This window comes from Rousettus aegyptiacus, unplaced genomic scaffold (assembly GCF_014176215.1).
Source record: "Rousettus aegyptiacus isolate mRouAeg1 unplaced genomic scaffold, mRouAeg1.p scaffold_m13_p_10, whole genome shotgun sequence".
In the NCBI taxonomy this organism is placed as follows: domain Eukaryota; kingdom Metazoa; phylum Chordata; class Mammalia; order Chiroptera; family Pteropodidae; genus Rousettus; species Rousettus aegyptiacus.
Genome location: NW_023416285.1, coordinates 36,739,970 through 36,754,531, shown reverse-complemented (window position 1 = coordinate 36,754,531; position 14,562 = coordinate 36,739,970). Strand labels below are relative to the sequence as shown.

The window sequence follows — 14,562 nt, the reverse complement described above, 5'->3', positions numbered from 1 at the left end:
TATAGTGAGTGCTTGAAAAGTGCTTGTGGAATGACTGAAGAGAATTCATAAGGCTGAGCTTCATGTTTGATGAATAATATTTTTTTCATTATCTTACATTCATTATTGTTTTTTATTGTCTTTGTTTCTTCACTTCTTCTATAAGATATTGTATCCAAACCCTAGCTCAAATGTTTACTATGTCATTTAAGAATGACAGATTATCTTTTTAGACCAACAAATATTTCAGCCTACCAACCAACTGACTAGTATATACTGTGCAGTTGTCACATAACTGGTACTGTTGGTAAACACAGAGTTCTATTGATAAGTCATTTACAAATAATTGAAAGCAAATGTCATAAATCTATTTAAAATTCTGCAATCCTGTCGTATAATTTTGAATAAACATCCATGTATTTGGTCATATCAAGATATTAAATGGCTTCTTGCAGTCTACTGGAAAGCTGTATAATATTTTCCCTGGACTCCCCATCTATTCTATTCTTTCCTATTTCTTCACCCTCTCCTAAGGCTGATTTCAGGTGGTGTGACCTATACAGTCTCACTGAACCAAACATTTAGAAGGTCCTATGTTTAATTTAATGCTCTACTATAACTATATTGAAATTCTTAATAATTTTTCAAGAAGAGGTCCTCATTTTCATTTTTCATTGGGCCTTGAAAATTATGTAGCTATCCCTGCTCTCTGCTCTCACTTAGAGGATCTCCGGGAACAATAATGTATGTAAATGATTCAGTTAAAAAAGAGTGACTTTCAATTTAGGAAGCCCAGAAAAATTATGAAGCCATTATTTAAGGAAAAATTTTATGCAAGTAAATATAATTAGAGCAGGAGAATAATGAGCTAATACACTTAGTTTATTTTGTGAAGAGATTAACTGAGATGAGTGGAATTTCTCAAATTTTAAAGTAACATTGTGTTCTTAATCTTCATAAATATCACATCCTGAGTTCCCATTAAGTGGGGAGGAAAGCATTTACAGATGATTAAAATGTATGGCGCAAATGTATTATAAACTTTCCAAGGAAGCACCGACTCAAAGGTTTTAAACTAAGAAATGGCAAATAGAAATAAAGAGAAACTTTGTTCTTTAAACTTCAAGATATAATTCAAGATTTACTAACTTTACGTTTTTCTCCGATTAAAACCTATCCATTTCTTTATAAATTATAGCTTTTGTAAATATATTGTCATACAATAGAGTCACTAATATGTGTTGATTTTGAATTTAAAAATATACCAAACTTTTCAAAATGTGGCCTCAGATAACATGAAATCTTTTTTTTTTCTTATTGGTGCTATGTAGTAATAATATTACATCGTCATGCTACATGTAATCACTATAATGTGATGATATAAATATTAAGTTGTGTTTGTTTTTCAATGCACTTGAATATTTAATACTAATATTAAGTCATCTTTTAAAAGGTACAATATTTATATTTCAAGATGAGAAAGTAAGATTAATGAAAATGTTATTGTTAAAATAACAAAAAATAATAATAAAATAAGAATACCAAATTGTGAATAATTATTGTGAATATTTTTCAGAAGAGACCACTGTGTCAATATTTAAAATATTTAACCAGAGTTTCTATCACCTTTGATTGTTCATATGACAAAAAGTGAATTATTAGAAAGATCACTTTAAAAAAAGTACCCCACTACTTCTGCCCACTCTTCAAAAAAGGAGAGAGAGATCTAGAAAAACAAAACAAAACTTAACTAGAAGTAACTTATCTTATCGGATGTTATGGTAAAGAAGAAAAGTGTTTTATTCATGTAACAGGCTGCTCTTTCTTAGAGATGCAAATAAAACTGCATGCGAACTAGCAGCTGCTGTTAGAGCACTGCATGTCCCAGTCTGCTAAGGGAACTCGGCTGCAGAAATCCACAGAGCATTTTCATCCTCAAATCAAGCACAAACTAAGAAGACATTTAATACTACATATGTAATACCATTACTATTGACAAAGTCTCTGTTCTTTCTCCTTTTTCAGCACCTATTTTAAGTTAAGCCTCAATGGTTCTTAGAGAGAAGTTTATAAAATACATAATAAGTATTTTATGGTATTTAATTGTGAATTTTTGTAATTCGAATTTTTATTTTCTTCATTCTATTCTTTTTCTTATTCTTCCTCCTTTTGTTACTGATAGTACCTATCAAGTTCTAGATATTATTCTAGACTTGTTCTAGATATTGGGGACAATGTGGCGAACAGTTGCGGTCGCTTCCCTCATTAAGCTAAGCATCTAGTGAGCAAAAGCTTTATTTTTCAAGCCCATAATAACATCTATAAACTGACATTTTAATGACAGACATAAAAATTCATAATATGAAAAAATTGCAGCATGAAATGAGAGAGAGGAGAGGAGGAAAGAGTGGATGAGAGAAGTAGAGAGGGGTAGAGGAGGGAGAAAACAAGTTTATTTTACCTTTCTTAGATATTTTGGGGAGATGGAAAGGAGTTTGTGGAATTCCCTGATAAGAGCACTGATTATCATGGCATTTTAATAATTTAAAAATTCCATTACCAAATCTTTTTTTGTGATCCATTCTGATATGTATATAATTTAGGATCCACAGTTCTCAGAAAGTCAACTCTCAACAAGTGTTTCCTTGATAGCTATAGTCAGTACCTGACACCATGGACATTTTCCAGAGATCTTGACTCTAAGTAGACTAAAATATAGTTGTGAAATAGTTTCATTTGAAAATTTTCCAGTAGATTCTATGTGTTTCAATCTAGGCATAATTCAAGAGTAGTAAATATTATAAAGAGATTAACCTAAAGCAATATGAGAAAGTCCAAGAGTTACAGTGGTTAATACTTCAATAAGGAAGCAGGGAAAGCACAATCTCAGAGAGAGAGAACTTTGTAAAACACCTGTGTAAAAACATATTCAGTTCGACCTTACCTAACCAACCCTGCCATACTATAGCTCGTGATTATGAATACAGGATTATTTTTAGCTAGAGAATAGCTTTGATCATTTCCTCTCATTTATAAGTTATATTTGGTACATGAAAATAAGAGAAGTTAGCAGTCGGGGTCTAAAACAAAAGATGATTTGCATTAGTTTATAGAAAGTCTTTGGAAAAGAAGAGATAGAGCTTAACCAGTCTTCCACATTTACCTGGGGTAGGATCACAGACTTGAATATTAAAATATTAACATAAGGATGCTTTTCTGTGGATAGCATACTAATAGCTTTTTAAAGAAATAAAAAACAACATTGAAACAAAATTTTAAAGAGCAACCTAAAAGCATCCTTGCACATTGTTTTTAAGTAATTATCTCTTGATTCTTATTATCCCAAGAGATAAAATAGACATTTCTTAACTCTTACTTATATTGGAAACCATTAATGTTTTCTGTCAGAATGCAAAGAAGCCAACTTTACTTGAGAACTACATTTCTATACAGAAATCCAGTGCGACATTGCACTTAATGTCTACTTTTTTTGTAGGTCCAGTCAAAGTTTTTCCCTCATTAAAGATCTGTCCAAAGAAAAAAAAGTTTTATAATATTTAGGCTGAAAACATAGAATGTATGCTAAGATAATTTGAAAATAAAATCCCATTTCTCAGAAATGATAAAACTAATTAAGTTATAAGACTAGGCTAGCACCCACGGAATGGGGCACAGCTTACTATAGCCGCACTTTCTTTCAGAGAGCTATATGTACTAGAGTTCAATAGTTCTTTCAGATATTTCTATCATGAAAGCCACTAGTAGTTTTATTTTTCTTATGAAACATGGCATCCCTATTAACTGACCACAAAATCTTTAGGGTTTGTGTCAAATTAATAAAATATATATGTATTATCTGGCATTGAATATTTTCACCCAAATATCTGTACTCAGTATCACACACTTTGATTAAGACTTGTGCATACTAACTTCCCCCTGTGGAGAGTTGTAGGCAACGGTGATGTTAGAGGGAGCACAGTCCACATAAGACCAACCTTACTTCTGACACCAACTGCAAATTCGGGATGTTCCCCAAACCACCCTCAGCTTTGATAATTTGCTAGAAGGACTCACAGAATTTACTGAAAGCTGTTATATTCATGGTTTTTAAACTTATCATTTATTACAAGGAAACGATACACATTAAATTCCATCAAAGGACGAGGCTCATAGGGCCGAGTCTAAGGAAGTACCACACACAGAGCATCTTGACAAAAGTCTTCTCTCCATGGAGTCAGGATAGCCTACTTTCTTGGTGTTGATGTGAGACAGTATACTTTGAGTATTGCTGTCCAGGATTTTTATTGGGGCTTCATTATGGAAGCATGGCTGATTGTCCCTGTGCTGATCTTAGGTCTAGCTACATGGATCAAAGCCCTAGCCCTAAACCATATTGTCTTTCTGCTGTGGTCCGCCTCTATCCTAAATACTATCTGCTATGGCCAACCCTCACCATAAATCACATTGTTAACCTATCTAGTATGGCCCATGACACCAGGAAATCAAAGACCCTCCAATCAGTCATCATATTTCCACAGTCTAGCAATCACTTCCACTAGCTGAGGGCAAAGGCCAGATGTCACTTTGCAAAAGACTGCATTAATGTTCGCTCTATTCTGATTGAAAAGACCCTATCTGGAATTATAATTGTCACACATTGAGAAAAGAAAAAAAAAAAAAAAACGGAGAATCGGAGAAGAGTCTGAATTTTATGTCATTCATTTATTTATTTATTTTATATTGAGTTCACAAACATTTTGGGGAACAAGTACTACATGTCAAGCCCTCTGTATATTGTGATTGATATTGGGCATAGACAACCAACTAGTCATAGGATATCATGATTGGTCCTCTAATGGCAATAAGGACAAAATACCTATCCAAGATGAGTGATCGACTCTGCCTAGAAGGCTTGACTTCACAGAGGGGAAAGAAACCCTTCAAGCTGCTCTGAAGGAATGTCTATAGTCTTCTGGGTTACCACGGTGTGGGGAGGTGTGCAGGGCTGTTGAGGCAGGGGAACAGCATAGGGAAAGAAGAATGAAGCAACATAACACATTTTCAGTAACATTTTACAACATAACCAATTTAGACAGATAAAGAGAAAACTCAAAGGCCAGAAAAAGGATTAGTAGTTTTCAAACATATAAAGCAATAATATGCGCAGGACAGTCAGTCTGTTTTGTGTTGTTTCAGAATTGTCTGTACTTAAATTCTACATGTCAATACGGTATTTTTCTAAAACCAAGCTTTGGTGCTACAAAGTTGAGGGATTAAAAACTCAGAATAGTAGTAAACAAGCCAGCAATAGTAATAACCCGATCAGTGGCGCACAGTGCAGCAATATTTCACTCTGCCTGGGAAAGCTTTCACTGTTGCCGTGTTGCTCATTTAGTGTGACTTTTATAATATACGGCTATTGGGCTCGAACTGTTTTCTGTCCTAACTATGCTCTCTTATATACTCACCAAACATGTCTCAGGAAATGTGTGACCTTTATTTATTGCAGGTTTGACATTACATTACATTTCTCATTTTTATCCTGGGCAAACTTTAACGCACTGAATACCAAGGTACATATCTCAGTCCAATGTTTCAACAGAAAAGATCACCAGAGCCCTGCATGCACAGTATATTAAACACACTCTACTTAGAGCATGATGAAAAGTGTATCTTTATTCTGCGTTCAGAGTCTCTCCGTAAGAGCTGTTCAGTGGAGGGTATCTTTCCCTGCCCCTTCATGAAAACATGACAGGTCCCATGTCTTTTCAGTTTATTCTTAGATAGTATATGTTCTTGCAGTCATTTTAGGAACCAAAATAGTTGCCACTCATTAAAAAATAAAATTTCCGGTACAAGACTAGATCGAAAAATCCTGACTAGATATAATATAAAATATTTATGTTCTCTTCAGCTCAGTTCTATGTGTGAAGGAAGGCTGAACTTTCTCCACTCTTTTCATTCTCATCTCTTTAAGTTTCCCAGAATAGGGGTTGAGGCAGTGGAGTACAGAATATAAAAGTTACTTGAACTAGTTTTCATAATTTGGTTTAATCATTGTGTTAGTTGTTTAACTTTTATGTAACAATTTATTCCCAAATTTAGCAGATTAAAACAATAAATGTAAATTATCTCATAGTTTCAGCAAACTGGGCCTAGCTTCACTTGGTCCTTTAGCTCAGGATCTCTCACAAGTCTGCAATCAAGGTATTGACTAGACAGCTGTCATTTCAAGACCCCACATGAGGAAGGATTCACCTCCATGCTCATTGCCATGGCTATTGGCAGGCCTCAAATACTTGCTCACTGAAACAGAAAAATCAGGTCCTTGCCATATAGGTCTTTCCATAGAGCAGCTCAAAAAGTGGCTTCTGGCTTCTCTCACAGCAAGCAAATGAAAGAGGGGAGCCCAAAACAGAAGCCTTGGTCTTGTGATCTAATCTCGAGAGTGACATCCCATCACTCAGCAGTATTCATCAAAAATGATTTATTAGGTTGAGCATATTCTCAAGGGGTGGAGATAACACAAGAGCATGACTACTAGGAAATGAGGAGAATCGAGGCCCATCTTAGAGGTTATTTATCACAATGCCTCTGATACTAGAAGCATTTAAAAGATGATTCTTTGCCTGCTTGTGTACCTTTGTGGGCCTTTGGGAGATTCCTGTCACTAGAGACCTCCCTCCTGTGATTACCTTGAGCAAGCAATGAATCTCTATTTCAGGTGGCTATGTAGATTCGTCCCTTAGCCTCTTAGCCAAGATTTGCTTAATAGCTTTCTTGGAATCTAAGACGATGTCTCTCCTCTTAGTAATATATATCTGGTACACCAAAAAAAAAAAAAAAATCGTCTATCTCTCTTATTTCTATAAGTGTTAGGAGTGCACATTGATTCCAGCAAAGTAACCCTCTACCACATGTGCTGTTAAGATGCACATTTACATACCGTGCTTTATAATTTAGTGTGAGTCTCCTACTCACCTGTAACCCCCGTGTGCACTCTCTACTCTTATATCTGTTAATATAACAACCCTTTATTAAAAAATAATAATAATATGTTTTAGTATAAAAACAAATACCCAAGAAAATTCAGTTATATACTTATGTTAATGGAAATCAAAATCATTTTATATATTATCATTGTTTTCAAGGAATAAAATGTTTTTCTTTATTATGTTCTAATAGTCATAGATAAGGAAATTAGCCAGTTAAGCCAAATCGGCCAAAATATATAGCAAACAGCTTTTAAATGCCTTTAGCTATCACCAAAATCAAGTAACATTTACCTTGATTTATTACTAATACTTATTTTATATTTCTCTATGGCCTCAAACTATTAAAGAATTTCTGTATTCTTTAAAGCTGTCATTTTTGTATAGCAGTGTTGCAATTTAACACATTTATAGTATAGACATGAAATTGTTCTAAATAATAATAGAAAATGGAAAGTATAAAACTAAAAATTATACTAAATAATGGGAGAAAACTGTAAGAAAATAAACAATGTCTCTTCTGTTTTATCTAAACAGTTGATAACATGAGATAAATTTTACCAATTTAATTAACTAAAGGTGGTAATGGGTAAAGGATTTACAGTAGGATAGGTCCAAAGTACTATATTTACAGATTGTTGGCCCTAAGCTATATATCTCTTCTAGTTATTGTGTACTTTTGAATATTTCTTAGTTTTTCAGCACAGTTGATAAAGAGAAGAGATACTCAAAAATAAAATTATGTTCTTATTTCAATTTGAAGATCAGCACTTATTTCAGGATCTACAAAACACTAAATTTCTCTATGACTTAATTTCCCCATTTACATAAGGGGAAGATAGAATTTGATGATCTCTCAAGTCTCTACTACCCCTAGAATTCCATAATTGTATTAATAGTGCTGGAAAAGTTCTTGGAAAGAGAGAAAGAACAAAAGTACACTTATGAACTCTTTTCATAAAGGTTATTCAGGCATTGAAGAAAAGATCACTAACACTGAAAGCGGTAACTAATAATTATAAGGGATTTTGAATGGTACAATCTAAAATTTGAAAGGTAATAATGGGCCCAGATAGTGACAACAAATTTGAGATGTGAATTTGGCCTTGAAGTTTGGTGAGATTCTAATAAAACAGGTTAGAAATAGTGTTGTTTTCCTATTCCTCTCATTCACATTGTGTCAACATAAAGAGTAGGCAATTATTAACAGCTAGAACAATTAGACCCAAACTCGTTAGAATGTGTATAGTTTTAACTCTTCTGGTTAACTGTGATAACATATTTTCACTTGATTGACTACCCAATTTGTGTACTTTAACAACAAAAATTCAGAGCACTGTTATTCTGAGAATGAGCACTTTTGAAATATTACATGTATAAAATTTTTATGATTGTTAAGTTCAATACTTTATTTCTTTTTTAGAAAGTTTCAGTTATGAAATTTTAAGTAATTTTTGAGGTTAGTATAGTTAGAAGTAGCTGTATGGTTGGTATCTTTGTGATTCCAATTATCACATTATATTTTTCTGGTTATGTTTATTAGGGTTTCCAACAGGGGTCAGAAACATTGTAAGAGATTACATGAAAAATCTGAAATAGTGAAATAAGGGTAGAAAACTAATGGTAGAGATTTCAAAATTCAGAACAAAAAACAGGCTTCACATAATAGAAGTTAAAAGTTTGAAATAATAGATAATTTTCATTTTTGAGTGAATGAGATATTATTAGTGAAGGGATTTAAAAGTTTGACATTACCTTGATGAATTCAAGATAGTTTAAATTAGCAATCTGATTTTGTCAGCATGCTGAAAGTGTGTCATTCAGTGGGAAACTCAAGTTAACTAAACTCTCTGAGAACTATGCATAAATCATAGTGTAGAAATGCTGTTTTGGATAACTTGTAGGACAACGCTTAGGTATTTTCTCGTGATTCATTTTTCAGAATGACAAGTTCTCACACATTTTTCAGAATGACAAACACGCTTTTGACTGATAGTCCTTCTTTGCACATGTGAATACCATTAATTAGAATAATATCAAATGTCGTTGGTTTAGAAGCCATTCTATCTCTGAAACTTGACTTTGCAGATTTATGACTTAAATCATTGATTTCTAGTTTAATTTAAGTAAGGGAAATTGTAACCCAGTTCCCATTTAGAAAAAGAAAGTGCAGCTTGCTGCCAGTGTTAATTTAATTTTACATAAACACACTCTTTGAGGATGAAGCAAATCTGACTGGTTTTCGATATGAAAATAGAATTTAATAATTTTTAATATTTTTAATATTTTAAAATAATTTTATTAAATAATTTTAATTTTTTTTCATGTGGTAAATTTCAGATTATGGAACAACACAAAGCAGGACATCTAGGATTTGACATTTTCAGCAATTGAGAATTACTATATTTTGCACATGGAAATAACACCACTAAAACCCAAATGTTTTAAATAGAATATCATTTGTTTTCAAAGACTATCGATATATTAGAGCAATACAAAAGTAATAATAAAAGCAATGCCTATGGCCATGCCACCCTGAACAAGCCCGATCCCATCTGATCTCAGAAGCTAAGCAGGGTCGGGCCTGGTTAGTATTTGGATGGGAGACCACCTAGGAAGACCAGGTGCTGTAGGTGTAAAAAATAACAAATAAGGAATTGTAAGCTGACAAGGTCCTTGCAATCTGTGATGTCAACCAAGGGTTGCTTCACCTAAAAAAGTGTACCTCATTCTCCTTTTGGACATATAAAATAAGTTTACAAAATTTTATCATATATAGAAATATATTTCATCAATTTTTTAAGGAAAACATGATACCTGATTAACAAGTTGTTTGCAATGGTTCGTATGATTTTGCCATGAGGAAATAGTACATACATATAAAGTAAGAGAAATCACATTTTTAGCAATTATTTTTTAGCCCATCAATGTTCTTTTGTGAACAAACCCTTTATTTTCCCCCCATGAAAGAGATCATGACATAACCTCACATTTATTCCCAAACTACACTAGACATTAGGCCAAGTAGCTACTTTTGGCAGAAGAGCAAGTAGACAACAGAGGCCATTCTTACTAATTACTGATACAGGTATGGGATTATGAGAGCCTGTTTTAGCTGCCAATTAGAAATGGGCTATAGATGAGATAAAATCTTTTTAGTTAAATCATTTTTTTCTTACCAAAAATACCTAGCTAAAAGTTCCTATTGTCCTTTAGGTTTGGAAAAGAGACCTTTCAGAACCTCTTTCAACTAAAGGAAAGAAGAAATCTTTTGAAAAACATGTAGAATAGGCATTATAAAGAATATATGCTCAAATTGATCTATGGTGAATCTACAGTGATATTTGATTTTGTATCATCTATATTAATGTTGAAAAATCAAAGAGAAAAATTGGAAGATTTGTTGTCCTTGTTGCTTAAGCGTCTTTGATCATCCTGGTTAATTAACAGTACTCCATTGTATCACAGTAGTTCAAAAGTTCTATTTATTAACTTCACTTTGTATTGAGAATCTTCTACTGTGCACTGTACACTGTCCTGAGTCTTTCTCATTACTCACTCTAGCCTTACAGACCAAGAGAACATTCTACAAATGGTTTCTGCCTACCAATTTTTCTCATACATGCCTTGTATATCATTGTTTCTTGTATATACTTTATTTTCTGAAAATAGGTTGGGTCTTTTTACAAGGTGCATTACTGATTATATATTCAAACCCTAAACATGTTGATGATAACCTTACGTGTGCTCCAGGGCATTTGTTATCACAGCAAGGTATTATTAGCATCATGAAAAGTTAGAATTTCAGCATATTAATTAAAGATTCACATTAGTAGATTCCTGAGCCCCAGTTGTGTTATGTCTTCAGGACACTCGCCAAATAATTTTAAGGAGATGCTAAAGAAAATTGCGAGAAAATAGCTAATAACTTAAGCACGTGCACTTTCTTACTTTATAGTTATTGAGAGACAGTATTTGTTGCTGCCAGTTTCCTGGGTTATATTTTTCTGCGGGCCACGAATGTGGTACAATAGTGATATTTTTGCGATGCTGCTGCTCATAAGATACTATACACAGTGAAAGAGACAGATTGCAGATTTGATTATGTCTAATTTTTATGCATGTTCACAGATATTTGTCATAACTGTAAGGCCTCGCACATAGTCCCACAGAAATACCTAAAATTAATAAGATGATTACAATGCTTCACACTAGTGTCTAGTTGGCCTTTGTCCATGTGCCTTCCTTACCTTTGGCTTCGCCTTTTTCCTCCTAGCACCTCTAGCTTTCGCATCCCTATTACATCTGTTCCTATGCTGTCTGTTTTCCCCAAGTTCGTGGCTTTACTCCTTCATATGTAACAATGGTTCAAAACTTTTATTTATTAACTCCACTTTGAACTTAGAATCTTCTGCTGTGTACTATTCACTGTCCTTGTTCTTCCTCATTTCTCACTTGAGCCTTACAGATCAGGAGACCATTCTTCAAACGGTTTCTACCTACCAGTTTACTCTCTGAAACATTATTCTCTTATGTTTGTTTTTTTCACTTTCAATGTGTATGTATTTATGTAGACTTTCTGAGGAAATGAAGACCATTAAAATAACTCCATGCCATGAGTAGTTATTTCCTAAGCCAAGAATTTCTTAATGTCCTAATGTTTTAGAATTTAATATGATACCAGTAAAATGAAAGAACGGAACAAGCTTAACTTCTCGATGTCTTAGAAAACTATGTTTAAATTGATAAAAAATGACAATGAAAGTTACAAACACATGGAGAATGCTTGGAAGTTTTATAAAATATAAGGTAGATAGTAGTAGAAAAGGCACTGCACATTTGTTGCATATTTGAATCCTTGTAATAAACAATCATTGTCACAAACTTTATATAAGTAAATAACATTTCCCTATAACTGTCAAAAACTCTTCTAATATTTGCAGTTTCATACATGTTTTTCTCTTTCTTTCTCTCATGATATTACATCTTTTCCACATTGAAGCCATGATCAATGATGACTAATAACAATCTCTGCCAGTCATTCTTTACGCATCTAGCTTTTGTAATAAAGATGCTAGGGTCCCCCACTGAATTTTTTTTTAAAGTTCAGATTTTTCTTTTACCTAAAGGACAATACAGAATGAGAGAAATAATGAAAGATTCCAAGGTAAAAAAAAAAGAGTGCTGAAGGAATTTCAACAGATGATACTCATTACCATCTTAGGGCTTAGAAAGTTTATAGAAACAGATTTAAATATTTACAACAATTATATAAATTGTGTGCAAGATTCTTTTTAGTTTCTGAAAGAGTTTTCTGAGGAATTGCCCTATTTAGTATTTTAATCGGAGTAGCATTCAATAAGAACAATATATTGATTTTCCCCGCTTTTTCTATGAGGAAACACCTCCTCATCTCCAATGTTCATCCCTCATTGACAAATGATATTTCTGAATCAGATTTATTTAGAATACACCATGACAGCATTTTCACACTATATTAAGTCATTTTGCTTTGCCTATTTGCCTTAAGACTTGTAATGGAATCTGTTAAAAATTGATTGTCTAAGTATAAAATAAATACCTATGAGCCCGTACTGATATAAATAAATGACTAAATAAATTAATGGGAGAGAAGAGACAAATTTCCCAAATACTTTCATTGCTACTTAACCTTCAGACAGTGAGAGAGCATAACTCCTCACACCTGTGTGCTGCACATAGTGTCTGCCTTTCAAATTCTAAAGTAGAGAAAAGAACAATTTTATAGTAGAGAAATTTAACAAATGTTATCTCAGGCAGGTGATCAATGCAGATATCAATGGTCATAAATCATGCTTGTAGTAAGTACACTTGATAGCATGATATGAAGTGATGAAAATGGCACTTCACCTCTGTGGCCTTCCTCTCAATTACCAATAACCAAGAAGGCTTACCATGAGAAAAACAACAGAGAAATTCCAGTAGTTAGGTATTCTACAAAATACATGACCAGTATTCTTCAAATCTGTCATGGTTATCCCAAATAAGGAATGCCTGGGAACTGTCACGGTCAAGAGAAGCCTAAAGAGACATGGCAACTAGTTTGGTACCCTGGTGGAGATCCTGAAACACAAAAGGGACATTAAGTAAAAACTAAGGAAATCTAAATAAACTGTTTGGTTAAAAATAATGGGTCAATATTGGTTCATCAATCATTGGAACAAATGTATCATACTAATGTAAGATGTTAATAATAGGGTAAACTGAGCATGGGATATGTGAGAACTCTCTATACTAGCTCCTTAAAATTTCTGTATATCTAAGGCTGTTCGAAAAATTATTTTTTTTAAAGAAGACAAAATAATTCATTACATACATATCATTAGATTTGGACTACAGCATTTTTGTGCCGTCCAGTTAGTGTACTCTTACGAGGAACAGTGACAGCAATAATTCGTGAAATCTTCCCCCCACCTCAAAATCAATTAAAATTGTTATGCTTGATATAGAGTTATAGTAATAAACTTAATCAATATAAACAACATTTAACAGTAGTTCATTGTTGTTACAGGAAAAAAAAATTACTTTTTCCCCAGTAGTCAAGTCCTACTTTAGATCATCCAGATGACTGCAGAAATCATAATATACGATGATTTCTAATGCCAAGCAAACTTTATGGGGAATCCCAGTTGGCTATTCTACTTTCTCTCCTAGGACATGCAGATGTACCATTAAAAAATAATAAATAAAAAAAATCTGATTGGTCGTAAGGAGAAAATAAGACTCTGGAACCAAAGATTTCTCTAATCCAATTCAGAGGAGAAGCTCTGGAAGTTGAGGCTCCAGTAAAAGAAAAGGAGTAAATTTTCTTAAACTGGAAGTCATAGCTTTGAAATATGCTGAGGATACCTAGGCTTTTCAGTAAGGGGTCTTTGCTCAATATGTTAGGCGCCTCACTCAGGATGATGGTGTCCCTGTCGTTTCCAGTAGGTCATGAGTGAACCACTCAGTTGGCTATAAGCTCAGGTCCAGATTCAATATGTGAGTTCCAGATAATCTCTTTTCTAAATTTTTGGCTTATATAAGAAGCACTTGCCTTCATTTCATAAGCAGGAAAGAAATTTCTATCCTTCCTTTTGCACCTAATACTTTTCTGCTTTCTAACATACCTGTCTCTTTCAAGTTTCTACAGTATTCCCTCTGTTTTTCTGTGAGTCTACCCGTTGGCCTAGAGTATAGGTATCTCAGTTGGGTATCAAACCCTTCTCTATGGGACTTCCTGAACAAATTCTTATTTGTGACAAGCCACTGGCTTCTGGAAATCATGGTTGGTTGACATGATGCTTAAAAGTGAAAGGTGGCCACTTTCAGAAATGCCTCTCCTGTCACCAAAACTATGGTCTATGTGAAAATCTGTAGAAAATTTTCTTGGCCACTTATAAACCTTTGCAACTGAGAGAGACACAGGAGAGAGGAATTACAATTTACAGCAAGATAAGCAGAAGAAGAGAAAGCAAAGCCTTTACATGAGACTTAGGCTGCATTTGTTTATGGACAAACATAGTCAGGGATCTGAGATTTAGGCAGCCTTGATATTTCCTTATCTGGAGCA

General features: G+C 33.6%; 1 protein-coding gene and 1 non-coding gene across 4 annotated transcripts in view; both read left to right on the top strand.

The window, feature by feature from the left end:
• The window catches only part of GRID2 (glutamate ionotropic receptor delta type subunit 2), a 1,244,053-nt gene that overhangs the window by 578,393 nt on the left and 651,098 nt on the right, over positions 1 to 14,562 (top strand). The window lies entirely within an intron of this gene.
• LOC118608988 lies at positions 9,489 to 9,607 on the top strand. Its single transcript, XR_004953228.1, has one exon. It is a non-coding gene; the product is annotated as a 5S ribosomal RNA (ribosomal RNA).